A 13982-nucleotide genomic window follows, 5' to 3' on the forward strand; every position below is an offset into this window, starting at 1 on the left:
TGATTAAATTTAGGTGGTGATTGGGGGGGGGGGGACTGATCTGCCTTGGTGGAGGTCTGCGCTCAGAGTGCTTTTCCAGTTTTCTTATGTGGCCCTAATACGCCATCGTAGATCGGAAACAGCACAATGTCACAGTTTTTCTGATACATTTTTTTATTTAATCTTTTTTAATGAAATGTCCGTTGCAGTGAACAGCGTTTTTTTTTTTTTCTTTTTTTTAACTAAAGCTGTAAAACTCTTGTCCCTACAGAGGACAGACATACATTACTGGGTCTCAGGTGGTTAAAGTCGTCTTCAGTCAAATGTTGGTGCTAGAACCGTCTGCATGTGCAGGTGTGAGAGCCACTGAACCCTGGTTAGACCATCAGAAGGATGGAGAATGTGGTCCAGGTTATTTTGGACAGTACTACAGGTGTGATTTGAGTTAGTGTTTTTGATCTGATAACGTTGGAAAGTTGATGTAAGATGGAAGTTTGTGAAACTTCAGTAAAAGCTGCACAGCTCAGGTGAGTTCTCTGGTCTCACCTGTCCCCCCAAAACCTCTGAAGGACAAGTCAAAGGCTCCACTTGGACACCGGCATCTGTGATCCTGGTCCTGGTCTGACTCTGTTCCCGGTCTGTGGTCCTGGTCTGTGCCTGGTCCTGATCTCTGGTCTGTCTGTGATCCTGGACTATCTCTGGTCCCGGTCTGTCTGTGATCCTGGTCTATTTCTGGTCCTGATCTCTGGTCTCTGGTTCTGGTCTCTGGTCCCGGTTTGTCTCTGGTCCTGGTCTGTGATCCTGGTCTCTGGTCCTGGTCTGTTTGTGGTTATGGTCTGTCTGTGATCGTGGTTTGTCTCTGGTCCTGGTCTGATCCGGGTCTGGTCTAATGTCAGTCTCCCTCTTCTTGGCTCATTCTCATCGTTGTATTGGTTCTCATGCCCGTCCTTCTACGTGCGGGCTCGTCTTAGACCTGATGCTGGTGTTTCTGAGGACCTCACATGTGCTAAATGTGACCTGATGCATTTGATAAACCTTTCAGTGTGGGTTTGGCATTTAGCCTGTTTTTAGATGGTACATAACTGGATTTTTTTGGGAAAGCATTACTCAATAGTTTCACATCAGTGGTCGGTGCAGACTATTACCTGGTGTTAAGACAGTTTTTAGGGTTGTTTCCATCACTGTTTAATTCTACACCTTATGGGGGAAAAGAGACATTTATTATTATTGAATTTAAAATATATAAAATAAATTATATTACTATTTGTCTTTCATTAATAAAAAATAAATGAATAGATATGTATTAGATATACAAGCATGAAATATTAAGTATTAAATCGAAACGAACTACATCATGAAAAACTATGATGTAATTTTCAGATCTCACTGTTCAGACCTAGAAAATCACCAAACTAAGTAAAATCACAGGAAAAGTCATGGAATGTAGATTTAAGGTATGCACACAGCATCGTGATGTTAAAATAGTTTGGATTTTCTCTGTCCTGACGCACATTCAAACTGATGCTGTGAAATGTGCTTCACATCAGACCATGACCTGGACCCTCTGAGGCAAGGGGGTCAAACATATGGCTCACGGGCCAAAACTGGCCTGCCAAAGGGTCCAGTCTGACCCACCAAAGGGTCCAGTCTGACCTGTGGGATGAATCTGAAATTCAAAAATTTCACTGAAGACATTAACAGTCAAGGACGTTGAACTGGCTTTAGTTCAGGGGACATAAACAGACCAATATGATCGAAGTTAAATAAAAGCACAATAACCCTTTAATGATAAAATGTGGACAAAATGAAAATGAAGTGTAAAGTTAACAATATCTTCCTCTTACTGTTTAGTGCATTTGTAGATCCACTCTGATCTGTAAGTTGTGTTAATAATAAACTGACTCATAATATTGTACAAATTGATCATAGTTTAGCGGTAATTCCAAACTTAAATATTATAATATTACGCCTGTTACCAAATGTTTGTATAACATTGTGTATCGTTTGTACGTGTGTAAGTTGAGCTATAATATTGTTAAATTGCAATTTATGTATTTATTTAATTTTTTTCAGGTTATTCACATGTTTTTTGTTTGGACAGTTTGTAAATGTAAATATTTTCATAATTTATTTTTTTTTATTGCAATGAAAAATAGAGAAAAACTTGGAGTTGTCATTATTTATAGGTTATTATGCTATTATTTTAATAGTTCAGAACACTGGAGATCAAATTGGGCTGAATGTGGAACCTGAACCAAATGAGTTGGACAGCCTGCAACTGCAGTTTTTTTTTTCTCTTTGTTTTAGTGTAAAACAGTAAAATTACATGAAAATGTTGCATTTATTAACTCTTCTTTCACAAAAAATGTGAATAACATGAACAGTCACGAATAACCTGAAATTTCTTAAGAAAAATAAGTACAATTATAACAATATTCTGCCTCATTTTATCAATTACACATGTATATTATAACTTACAGATCACAGTGGATCTACAAATACACAAAACATTAATAACAGGCCGAATATTGGTACAAATGCACTTATTTGACTTTTTTTCACAATTATTATTTTCCTGGTCTGGCCCATTTCAGATCATATTGGGTTGTATGTGGCCCCTGTACTAACATGAGTTTGACCCCTGCTCTGGGGGCTTTACTTCACTGACTTTGTCCATAATGAAATTCATAAAAGAAGATGACAAAACCTGTCAAATTCAGGCTCTGAAGAGAAACATCACAAATGGAGTGGACCTGAGGGCATATTGAGGGTTTAAGTGCTGAAGAAGAATGAGACGTAACAAAAGGATGTCATTAACACCCTAAGATAATAACAATTATATAAAATGATTCTGATATGGCAATTATGTCATAAATGTGACAGATTCATATGAGCATTCACCCTGAAAGACCCAAACGTCCTCCTTTAACCTAACCCATCTACTGATCTAAACTGTTTAATACCTGTTGATCCACTAATCCTATCAATCCATGTCAATATTGGTGTAAAATACAGTTCTTCATCTTTTCATGGTCATCAGATATGACCCATTTGGATGTTCAGAGGCTCTGTAGTTACCGTGGAAACACCGTCATCTTCTACAACATTGATTCCCCAGTAAAACCCATGGAGTTGGATCAATGACAGTGGATGGGCACACTGGGTTTACATATAGCTAGATCAAAAAAAAAAGAACAAAAAGAATTTCAAAAAACATACAGAATAATAAAGTAAAAAAGAAGCAAAATATAGAATACAATTAAGTAAGAAAGAATAAAATAATCAACAAAATGAACAAAAACAGCCAAAACGATGAATAAAATTCACAAAAATGAATGAAAAATGAACAAAACTATAAGTAACATGAACAAAATAAGCCACAAACCGAACAAAATTGGAGAACAAAATTGGAGAACAAAATGAAAAAATTCAACAAAAATGAGTAAAAATGAATAAAATAATAAATAAAATGAACAAAATGAACAAAAACAAATACGAAAATCTACAAAATAATAAATAACATGGAGAAAATAAGCAACAAAATGAACAAAAACAGCCAAAGCAATGAATAAAATGAACAGTATGGATAAAAAAACTGAAATGTTGATTGATACTGGGTTTTTGTTCAGTTAATGATAGATTAGATATTTATGCATGATACAATGTACATCATTGTGATAAAAAGAGCAAAAAAATATTCCTGAGTACATGTACGGGGTGGGGAAGCAAAATTTACAATGAACATTTAGTTGTTTTTTCTCAGCAGGCACTATGTCAATTGTTTTGAAACCAAACATATACTGATGTCATAATCATACCTAACACTATTATCCATACCTTTTCAGAAACTTTTGCCCATATGAGTAATCAGGAAAGCAAACGTCAAAGAGTGTGTGATTTGCTGAATGCACTCGTCACACCAAAGGAGATTTCAAAAATAGTTGGAGTGTCCATAAAGACTGTTTATAATGGAAAGAAGAGAATGACTATGAGCAAAACTATTACGAGAAAGTCTGGAAGATACTATTAAAGAAGAATGGGAGAAGTTGTCACCTGAATATTTCAGGAACACTTGCGCAAGTTTCAGGAAGCGTGTGAAGGCAGTTATTGAGAAAGAAGGAGGACACATGGAATAAAAACATTTTCTATTATGTCAATTTTCTTGTGGCAAATAAATTCTCATGACTTTCAATAAACTAATTGGTCATACACTGTCTTTCAATCCCTGCCTCAAAATATTGTAAATTTTGCTTCCCCACCCTGTATTCCTGTAGATATGGATTTACCGCAGCGATAAGAGGCTGTGCTGGAAAAATGTGAAAATGACCCTTAAAAGTGTTTCAATTTGACCTTCAGTTATGTATATGAACCCTGTCAAATGTCCATATACTATTAGTTCATAACTAACATCATAACAGAACATCTGCCTCTCAGACAGTAAAAAGTGCTTTTACAATGCATCAAATAACCATTATTTAATAAAACAGTGTTAAATTAAATGTAAACAAAAAAGAAAACCAAAAATGAACCATATCTGTATTGGAATAAATACGTAAAAATATCGATACATTACTTTTTAACATCCATACAGTATCATGAAATGAAATATTGCGATATGTATTGCAGAACCGATGTTTTCTTCCATCCGCGTTCCACACAACATGTGTTTATTTGTAATTTGTAATGGTGTTTGTTTATGAATGTGAAGTGTCCAAAGTGCCAGTGTTTCCAATAAGCAGGAGCAGATAACATCTATTAGGTCAATCAGCCCTTATTCATGTGAAACCTGCCTGCAGCTCAGATCAAGGGAAACATCCATTTGTCACGGCTAGTTTATTTGAAGAAAAGCCCTTTTTTCGGAGGCTTCTGGCTCCGTTGGCTCTCAGTGGTGTAGGTAGCGCTTCTTTATTACAGGCTCTCTTGTTTTCGCTCATATCCCAAGGATCCAGTTGTTTTTAACTTGTTTTACTGCGTGGCCACATGCTTTTGGCTCTCGGATCGCTCTTTATTAGCCACTTGTAGCGTTGGTCGATGCTGCGGAGCGTTGAGCTCATTCTCCTGTTGCCGTTTACTGGAAGTAACTGTGGAAAAGTGTGTCTGCTAAATGCCCCACATGTCATCCCCACTCTGCATCTGTGGTTAGTACAGCTTTGTTTAGGCTTGACTTTGTCTCTAATGTCTTTGCTCTATTTTGGACGTTTCAAGTCTGTCTTTTAGGGCAGCCTGTTTCAGATAACCAACACATGGACCTGGTTTAGAATAAAATGATCCTTCTTTTTTCTACTCCTGTTTTAAGTTGTTTTTTCAACATACACATCCCAAATATGGGACAATTTTTGGTGGTTTGACGTGAGAGACTAAATCAGGGGTGTCAAACATATGGCCCGTGGGCCAAAACCGGCCCACCAAAGGGTCCAATCTGGACCGTGGGATGAATTTGTCAAATGCAAAAATTTCACTGAAGATATTAATAATCAAGGATATTAGAATCATTTTAGTTCAGGTTCAACTTTCAGACCGACATGATCCCAATATGAGTGAGTTAAAATTGACAGAAATAACATTTGGGGTAAAAATACTTAAATTCCTGCTGCGTGACACGGGGACTGAAAATGAACATAATTTTTTTCACCTTACTCAAATGTATAAAACATGCTGTTCTCATCATAAATGGATCCTAAATGAAACATAGGGCTTTAGATCTGATGATAAACTACAAATATGATCAGAAACTTTTATTGAAGAGACATTCTATAACTGAAGTGACATATACAGATAATAGCAGAGTATATTTGACTAATAATTGGATCGGACAGAACCTTTGAATATTCATGCACTGTTGAAGAATTAGTTCAACAGATTCACAGACTGAAAATATCACTGACACAAGAACAAATATTATTATCAAAGTTAATAGTGCATTTACATATATGAGTCTGAACAAATATAATTATTAAAGTTAATAGTGCATTTACATATATGAGTCTGAACAAATATAATTATTAAAGTTAATAGTGCATTTACATATATGAGTCTAGAACAGATATTATTAAAGTTAATAGTGCATTTGCATATGTGTGTGTGAACAAATATTATTAAAGTTAATAGTGCATTTACATATGAGTCTAGAACAGATATTATTAAAGTTAATAGTGCATTTGCATATGTGTGTGTGAACAAATATTATTATTAAAGTTAATAGTGCATTTACATATGAGTCTAGAACAGATATTATTAAAGTTAATAGTGCATTTGCATATGTGTGTGTGAACAAATATTATTATTAAAGTTAATAGTGCATTTACATATGAATCTAAACAAATATTATTGTTAAAGTTAATAGTGCATTTACATATATATGAGTCTGAACAAATATTATTATTAAAGTTAATAGTGCATTTACATATATGAGTCTGAACAAATATTATTATTAAAGTTAATAGTACATTTACATATATGAGTCTGAACAAATATTATTAAAGTTAATAGTGTATTTACATATATGAGTCTGAACAAATATTATTATTAAAGTTAATAGTGCATTTACATATGAGTCTGAACAAATATTATTAAAGTTAATAGTGTATTTACATATATGAGTCTGAACAAATATTATTATTAAAGTTAATAGTGCATTTACATATGAGTCTGAACAAATATTATTATTAAAGTTAATAGTGCATTTACATATATGAGTCTAGAACAGATATTATTATTAAAGTTAATAGTGCATTTACATATATGAGTCTAGAACAAATATTATTATTAAAGTTAATAGTGTATTTACATATATGAGTCTAGAACAGATATTATTATTAAAGTTAATAGTGCCTTTACATATGTGACTCTTAACAAATATTATTATTAAAGTTAACAGTGCATTTACATATATGAGTCTGAACAAATATTATTATTAAAGTTAATAGTGTATTTACATATTTTCATCCTTTTTAGGTTACATTTTATATTGATTATATCTTTATATCTTTTTTTTTCTACAAGTAACACTGAAATTTTAGAAACAGTTCCATTAAATAGAGTTCTATTTGAGAAATGGTAGGTGAAACTAAAATGTATGACACTGATGTTCACTTTGGCTGATTCTGATCCTTTGTCATTATATTTCATTATCTGAGTAAATCCAATGAACAGTTGTCTTAGTATTTAGTAGTTGTATTGTATTAGATCATTTTCACCTTGTTGTGACTCCTACAAATATTTATAACCACAAAGTCACAACCCTTGGTTACAACATTCAAAATGAATAAGTTAAGTTTCAGAAATAAGTTACTGTGCAAACTAAGCTTTTTTCTTTTAATAAAATATAGGCCTATATAGGGCTGGGCGATATGGAAAAAAAAATCATACGATAAATCACGATAAATTTTTTCATGTCAGATAAGATCGATATGTATCACCAAATAAATCAAATCACTATTTTTGTCCACATCAGAGGGTTATCTTTGATTTAAATAGGATTTATTTACATGACAGAACATGAACATGAAAGATGTGCTGAAGAACATTTTTACAACAGTTTCAGATCAATAAAACAGGTCCATATTGTGTGCGTTCAGCTTAAAGATTCATGTGGAAAGGCAATAAAATGGAGAAGTGCATATAAATAACTACACTACATTCATATCAACCCGTATTTGCACTCTCCTTTTAAACACTTTTTTTAATTCAAATTTATACAACTGTTTGTTTTACGCGTATGTGTATGCTTGTATGTGTCGTATGTGTTTGCTGCTGATAACACTGTGAATTTCCCCACTGTGGGATCAATAAAGGAATATCTTATCTTAAATAAATAAATAAATCCCCTGCAAACATGTAAACAAACCCTTAAACAAATAATCAGCAGTGCATCATTTGGACTATATAGGCCCATTTAAATACAGATGTAGCTCATATTATATTTAGTCTAATCTGTGTTTGACACTTGTCCAATCTGTGTGCTGTAGTGTGTGCAGAAGGGGTTCGTGGCTGTGTCACATAAATCTGGTGCCATTTCACTGAATAGAAGCAAAGTTATTGAATTTTAAATATGTATAAATTTTCCGGTTAGCCCTTTGCAGACGGTCCCTAACCCTTCACTCAGTAACTGGCTCCACATTGGAGGTAATCCCATCTACTGATCGTTAAGGACTGTTTGTTTGGATGTAAACAGGGTTGTAGTTTCCTCTCTGTGTTACCAAAGACACATACAGTCGTCATTTGTGTCTCAGTGATTATTGATCGGTGATGAGGTGCATCAACCTAATTGATCAACCTAACTTGATGTGACTCTATTGCAAGGTTCTAATAGTTTTGGATTTTTCATTATACTTTAGTTTTATTTAGTTTTGCCTTTTTTTCTCTGATTCAGTTAGTTTTAATTAGTTTTTAGAGCAGGTTTGCTAGTTTTTATTAGTTTTCGTAATTTTCTAAATGCTTAGTTTTAGTTTAGCTTTAGTTTCTTTCTATCTTTTCTCTTCTTCACCATCGAATTCAGATAAATCCCAGACAGGACTCTGCTGCTTTCTCCCAACTTTAATCTCCATGTTTCCAGGTAGAGTGGAGACGAGAAGACGACTAAACAACAAGTGACAAGAAGTGACGGACTGTTAAATATCATATGGTGCCACCAGCTAAAATTGCTTGAGGGAAATAAATTGATTTTATGTCAATCCGACATTGACAAAGACGAAAACGAAGGGAGTTTTATCCAGAATTTTTATACATTTTAGTTAGTTTTGTAAACACACAATACAGTTTCAGTTAGTTATTGTTTTTTTCTTTTAATTATAGTTTTTATTTATTTCAGTTAACAACAATGTTTTTACAATTCGAGTTTTTGTCATTTCGTTAGTTTTCGTTAACGATAATAACCTTGCTCTTGTGTGATTCGTTCGATGCGGCGCTGCTTAATTATGATTGGCTGTTCTTATGTCTCTCAAAACATGGATGAATGATTTCTATTGAAATTGTATCGAGCATGTGTCATATTTCTATTGAGAAAAAGTTATATTGCGGTATATATCCTTATCATTTTATCTACCAGCACTAGGCCTTTACATTTCCATCTACTTTGTGCATTTGGTGCAAATTTATCCAATGATAAACTGAACGTCTCTAAAAGCTGCTGCTGTTTTTTTTTGTTTTTTTTTTTAGTTAAAAATCACCCAGAGTGTGTAAATGTGTTTGTGCAGTAAAGTAGCTCTTCCATAGTGGGCTGGTTTCACTTAGCAGTCCTGGAAGCTGTCCTAACTGACGGTTCAGTTTTATGGTCTGTCCTACAAGCATGTGGGTTTCAGTCTGGTCTTAGTTATATTTTAACATCATCTTACAAATAACAACATAAACCTACCACCTGTCAATGAAATGTTATCAGTGTTATTAGTGCGTGTCAGAGCGAAGCATTTAACCCATACAGACCCAGGGCTACGTTTGTGTCAGTTCCCAAATTAATTATTCTCTCTATTTAACGGTATTTAACAGTTTCTTAAGTGATTTGCCACCATTTATTATAATATTATCCTTTGTATTTATAATTCTTCACTGTAAATCCTGTGTTTTCCTATATTTAATTTCCTATATTCAATTAAGATGTTCTTGAAAACTCAGAGTTAATTCATAGGTTATTATATCAAAAACAGAGAAAACTGAATAAACAGTGTCTTTTTCAGTCCAATCTGTCATTAACTGAACATAAACCCAGTTTGTCCATCCACTGTCATTGATCCAACTAACTGGGGAATCCATGTTGTAGAAGATGACGGTGTTTCCACGGTAACTACGGAGCCTCTGAACGTCCAAATGGGTCATATCTGATGATCATGAAAAGATGAAGAACTGTATTTTACACCAATTATTGACATGGATTGATAGGATTAGTGGATCAACAGGAATTAAACAGTTTAGATCAGTAGATGGTTTTGGTCGCCAGTGGAGGTTTGGGTCTTTAAGGGTTAAGATCAAAGATGAAGCATATGTTGAGAATGACTCCATGACCGTCTTTTAAGTCATATTCCCTTCTGTTAAAGTTCATTGAGCTGAATCTTCTTACTTGTTTTGCCACATAAATGTTTAATTACATGTTGCAGAAACAACAGACCTGTTTAAATAAACTAGAGAAATCAAGTAAATCAGGGCTGTCAGACTCATTTTAGTTCAGGTTCCACATTCAGCCCAATATGATCTGAAGTGGACTGGACCAGTACAATAATAATAATACAATCATATATAGGCAAAATAATGTCAACCTCCAAACTTATCTCTAATTTTAGAGTGAAAAAAGTAAAATTACATTATTTATGAAAATGTTAACATGTATAAAGCATCCTTTAAAAAATGTGAGTAACATGAACAATCATGAACAAACTGAAATTTATTCAGATAAATGTGCAATTTTAACAATGGTAATTGATGCCTCAGTTTGTCATTTGTACATGTTCATTAACACTTACAGGTCACAGTGGATCTACAAATACAGAAAACATTTAATAACAGACAGAATATTAGAAAAATGGGAGTTACTTAAGACATTTCGGGTTCTTTATATTTGTTCAGGTTATTCACATTTTTTGTGAAAAGATGGTTTGTAAATGTGAACACTTTCATGTTGCCTAATTTTACTTTTTTACATTAAAACAAAGAGGAAAAAATTGGAGTTTTTCATTATTTCTAGGTTATTATGATAGTATTTTACTGGACTGATCAACTTTAGATCATATTGGTCTTAATGTGGAACCTGAACTAAAATAATTGTTAACATCTTCAGTGCAATTCTGGATTGGACCCTTTGGTGGGCTGCTTTTGGCCCACAGGCCGTATGTTTGACACCCATGAACTAGATCATCTGCAGTTTTTGAAGAGATTGTGTGTGATTGCTGATTTCATGGAGATATTTTTGTTAAAATCTGAAGGTTACAGTGGCCATGATGTCAGTCCCATAGACTCCCATTATCAGCTCAGGCAAAGACAGGAAAAGTACAAACCTTATACCCGGATAGTTTAAAAAGTATAAAAGGTATCAAAACATTGGACAGAAGTTTAATAGTTGAAAGTCTTGTGACTCGTTTAAAGTTGAAATTTGTTGAAGTTTGAAGTAGATTTATGCTGCCTTTCCACTACGTGGTACTGGCTCGACTTGGCCTTTTTGCATTTCCATACATAAAAGAACCTGGAATCTGGTACCTGGTACTAGTTGTTAGTACTTGTTCAGCCGAGGTTCCAAAATGGGTGAAGAGATACTAAAATGTGACATATAAACACTGCAGACCACTGATTGGTCAGAGAGTTGTATTTGCGTCAATGCATCATCATTGTGTGACCCACCACTAAGAAAACAAAACAAAACACAGATTCTGAAGTTTACAGTAAATCTATCGGTAAATTAATCCATGATGACAGCCCATAAAACAACACTATGGTCGGTCCAGGAGGTTCAGACATTTCTGTCCTTGGTGGCTGAAAAGATTCAGTGTGAGCTTGACAGGACAACACGCAACAAATGAGTTTAGCAGCAACTCTCTGAGCAGACGACATGAAAGTTATGCACAGCATCTCTATGATGACCAGGTGCTCTAAAGTCGGTTGTCCTGTAATGGAAACGGTCTCCAGGAATAGGACCTGGTACCTGAGTTGAGTTGAGCCGGTTCCACGTAGTGGAAACATGGCATTAGGTTGAAGGACTGTCCCATTCATTTCAACGGGGGAAAAAGTTGAATATTTTAAAAAGTATGAAACTTTACTTGTGATAGTTTAAAAAAGTATTAAAGGCATCAAAAAGTTGAATAGAAGTTTCATAGTTTAAAGTCCTGTGACTTGTATGAAGTTGAAAAGTGGAGTGGACAAAAAGTCATTCCATAAACATGACCATAAATCTGTGTTGTTTTGAATCTAGAATGCTCGTTCCCCCTGTATCTCCTACTAAATTCTAAAATGATGTGGTTTCCTGGTGTGTCCACACATACACACATGTTTGGGTTCAACTCTTCTTCTTCTCTTGTTCTAACATCCATCACCATGTGTTTTTTTTTTTTTGTTCATGTGACTTTAGTTGCGCTAAAAGGTCTTTCCATTACAGTTTTGCGCGATATACCAATTTTGCTACACCCTAAAAACCACCTCTTGCAAGAACAAAAACTTTTTATCCAAGAAACAAGAGTTTTGGCAAAATTGTCATTTTTCCATTAGGCAAATTTTTATGCGCAAGTTACATTCACGCAGTTTGAGGCTCAATGATGGAAAAGTGCCTAGTGAGTCCACAGTAGATCTAACAGTAGATTAGAAGGCGCTGACTTGACTCTTTTACAGTATAGAAGTGTTTCCAAAAGGCTTCTTCTGTCATTTTCTCACATGCAGTGGAATAATCTGTGGAAAATGTGACAGTGGCATCAGTGGTGGATTATGTTGTGAGCTTCTTTGTGCTGAAGCTGAAAAGGTTGTGCAACAGGCAGATGGAGAGCATGAAACCACTTTTCTCAAGTTCTGTGTATTTAATTCAGTGAGACTTTTCTCAGCAAGAACAGAGTGGCCTTTTTATTGAGGAATCTAGAGTAACAATCTCAACTCCACAAGTGACTATAAACCTGATCAGGAATTAAAGAAAGTCATTTGATGGCACAATATTTTTGAGAAACTTTCATAGGCTGTAGAATAAAGATCTTTTGTCTGATGTCTTAACAAAGTAAAGACAATGAAAATGAAAACTAAATCAGAAAATTAGGCTACACGTGTATTTAAATCATTACATATTTTGCCTCATTTTCATCTTGTTACATCACTAGTTGCTTTTCCATTGAACATATTCGTAAAACTTTACTGATGTTTACTAAATGTTGAAAAAATAGAAGTGTGTAATGACGGTTTTCCATTAAATCACAAAAGTGGTGATTTATTTATTATAGTGAGCTGTCAGGAGAAGTCATTTCATAAACATGGTGTCGAACACAAATATCACGTTGATTTACAGATATATTCATATTTGTCTCATAGCGCCATCTAGGTCCTGGAAAATGCTCTCATTTCTTTGTTGTTTTGAAACTAGAATTCTCTAGTTAGGCAAAAAGGTCTTTCAATTGTAGTTTTGTGCGATATGCCAATTTCACTACGTTCGAAAAACCACCTCTCGCAAACGCAAAAACTCTTCATTGAAAAATGAGAGTTTTGGCGAAATTGGTCGTTAAAGTTTTATGCGCAAGTTATATTTGCACAATTTGAGTGTCAATGGAAATGCAACTAGTCTAGTGTCATTAGTTTCCTCAGTGTGTGTTATTTTTGTCTTGATACATCTTTTATATTGTTTTTGTGGATTTTGTGACATAGGATTTTCTTCTTTTCATATAGTGTTTTGCAAGGCAAAGTTGAAATTAAAATAATCAAATGACGATGTTTACGGTCTTTCCATGTATTTTTTTCCTTCTCTCATCTTTTCAGTCGTTTCAGACAAAAACACACTCGTCATCTTGTTTTGTAATTTCACGATTTAGCATTAATTTGAATGAAAGCGATCAAAATGGGCACCAAAGTTTATGATGAAGAGCACCTTTGATCGTACATTTCCATCCTGGTTTTATTTCCAAACCGTTGAGCGTCGTTGGCAGGTGTCTGTCAGACCAGAGTCGTGACTCAACCGCCTCATTCACGGTTTATTTCTGAACTGAAACTGTCTTTTCTGGTAACAGTCAAATCCTGAATTCACACACACATGCCTAGGTGACGAATTAGTTGCTTTCTTTGTGTCAGGTTCACTTTTTCCTTTTTTCTTTGTCATTCTGTGGCTTTTTCCCTCTCGCTCTTGTTCTTTATCTCTAAATCGGTCTTTCTTGCGTTTTGACTGTAATGCAAGACATGAAAGACTGTCAGTGTGGTGCTTTTTCATGCTATAACCACTGTCAAAATGCTTAATTTGCCTCTCAGGGACTGTAATCACCTTTCTTTTCAAGTGTAAATATGCACTGACATGTGTTTGTTATTGTGATGTTTCCCAGTCATAATATTCCATCTCCTCTGTT

At 34.4% G+C, this 13982-nt stretch overlaps 1 protein-coding gene across 1 annotated transcript in view; it reads left to right on the plus strand.

Moving 5' to 3' along the window:
- Positions 1-13982, plus strand: part of LOC115428438 (zinc finger transcription factor Trps1-like) — a 357327-nt gene that overhangs the window by 128906 nt on the left and 214439 nt on the right.

The sequence above is a fragment of the Sphaeramia orbicularis genome, chromosome 11, assembly GCF_902148855.1.
Source record: "Sphaeramia orbicularis chromosome 11, fSphaOr1.1, whole genome shotgun sequence".
NCBI classification, from domain to species: Eukaryota; Metazoa; Chordata; class Actinopteri; order Kurtiformes; family Apogonidae; genus Sphaeramia; species Sphaeramia orbicularis.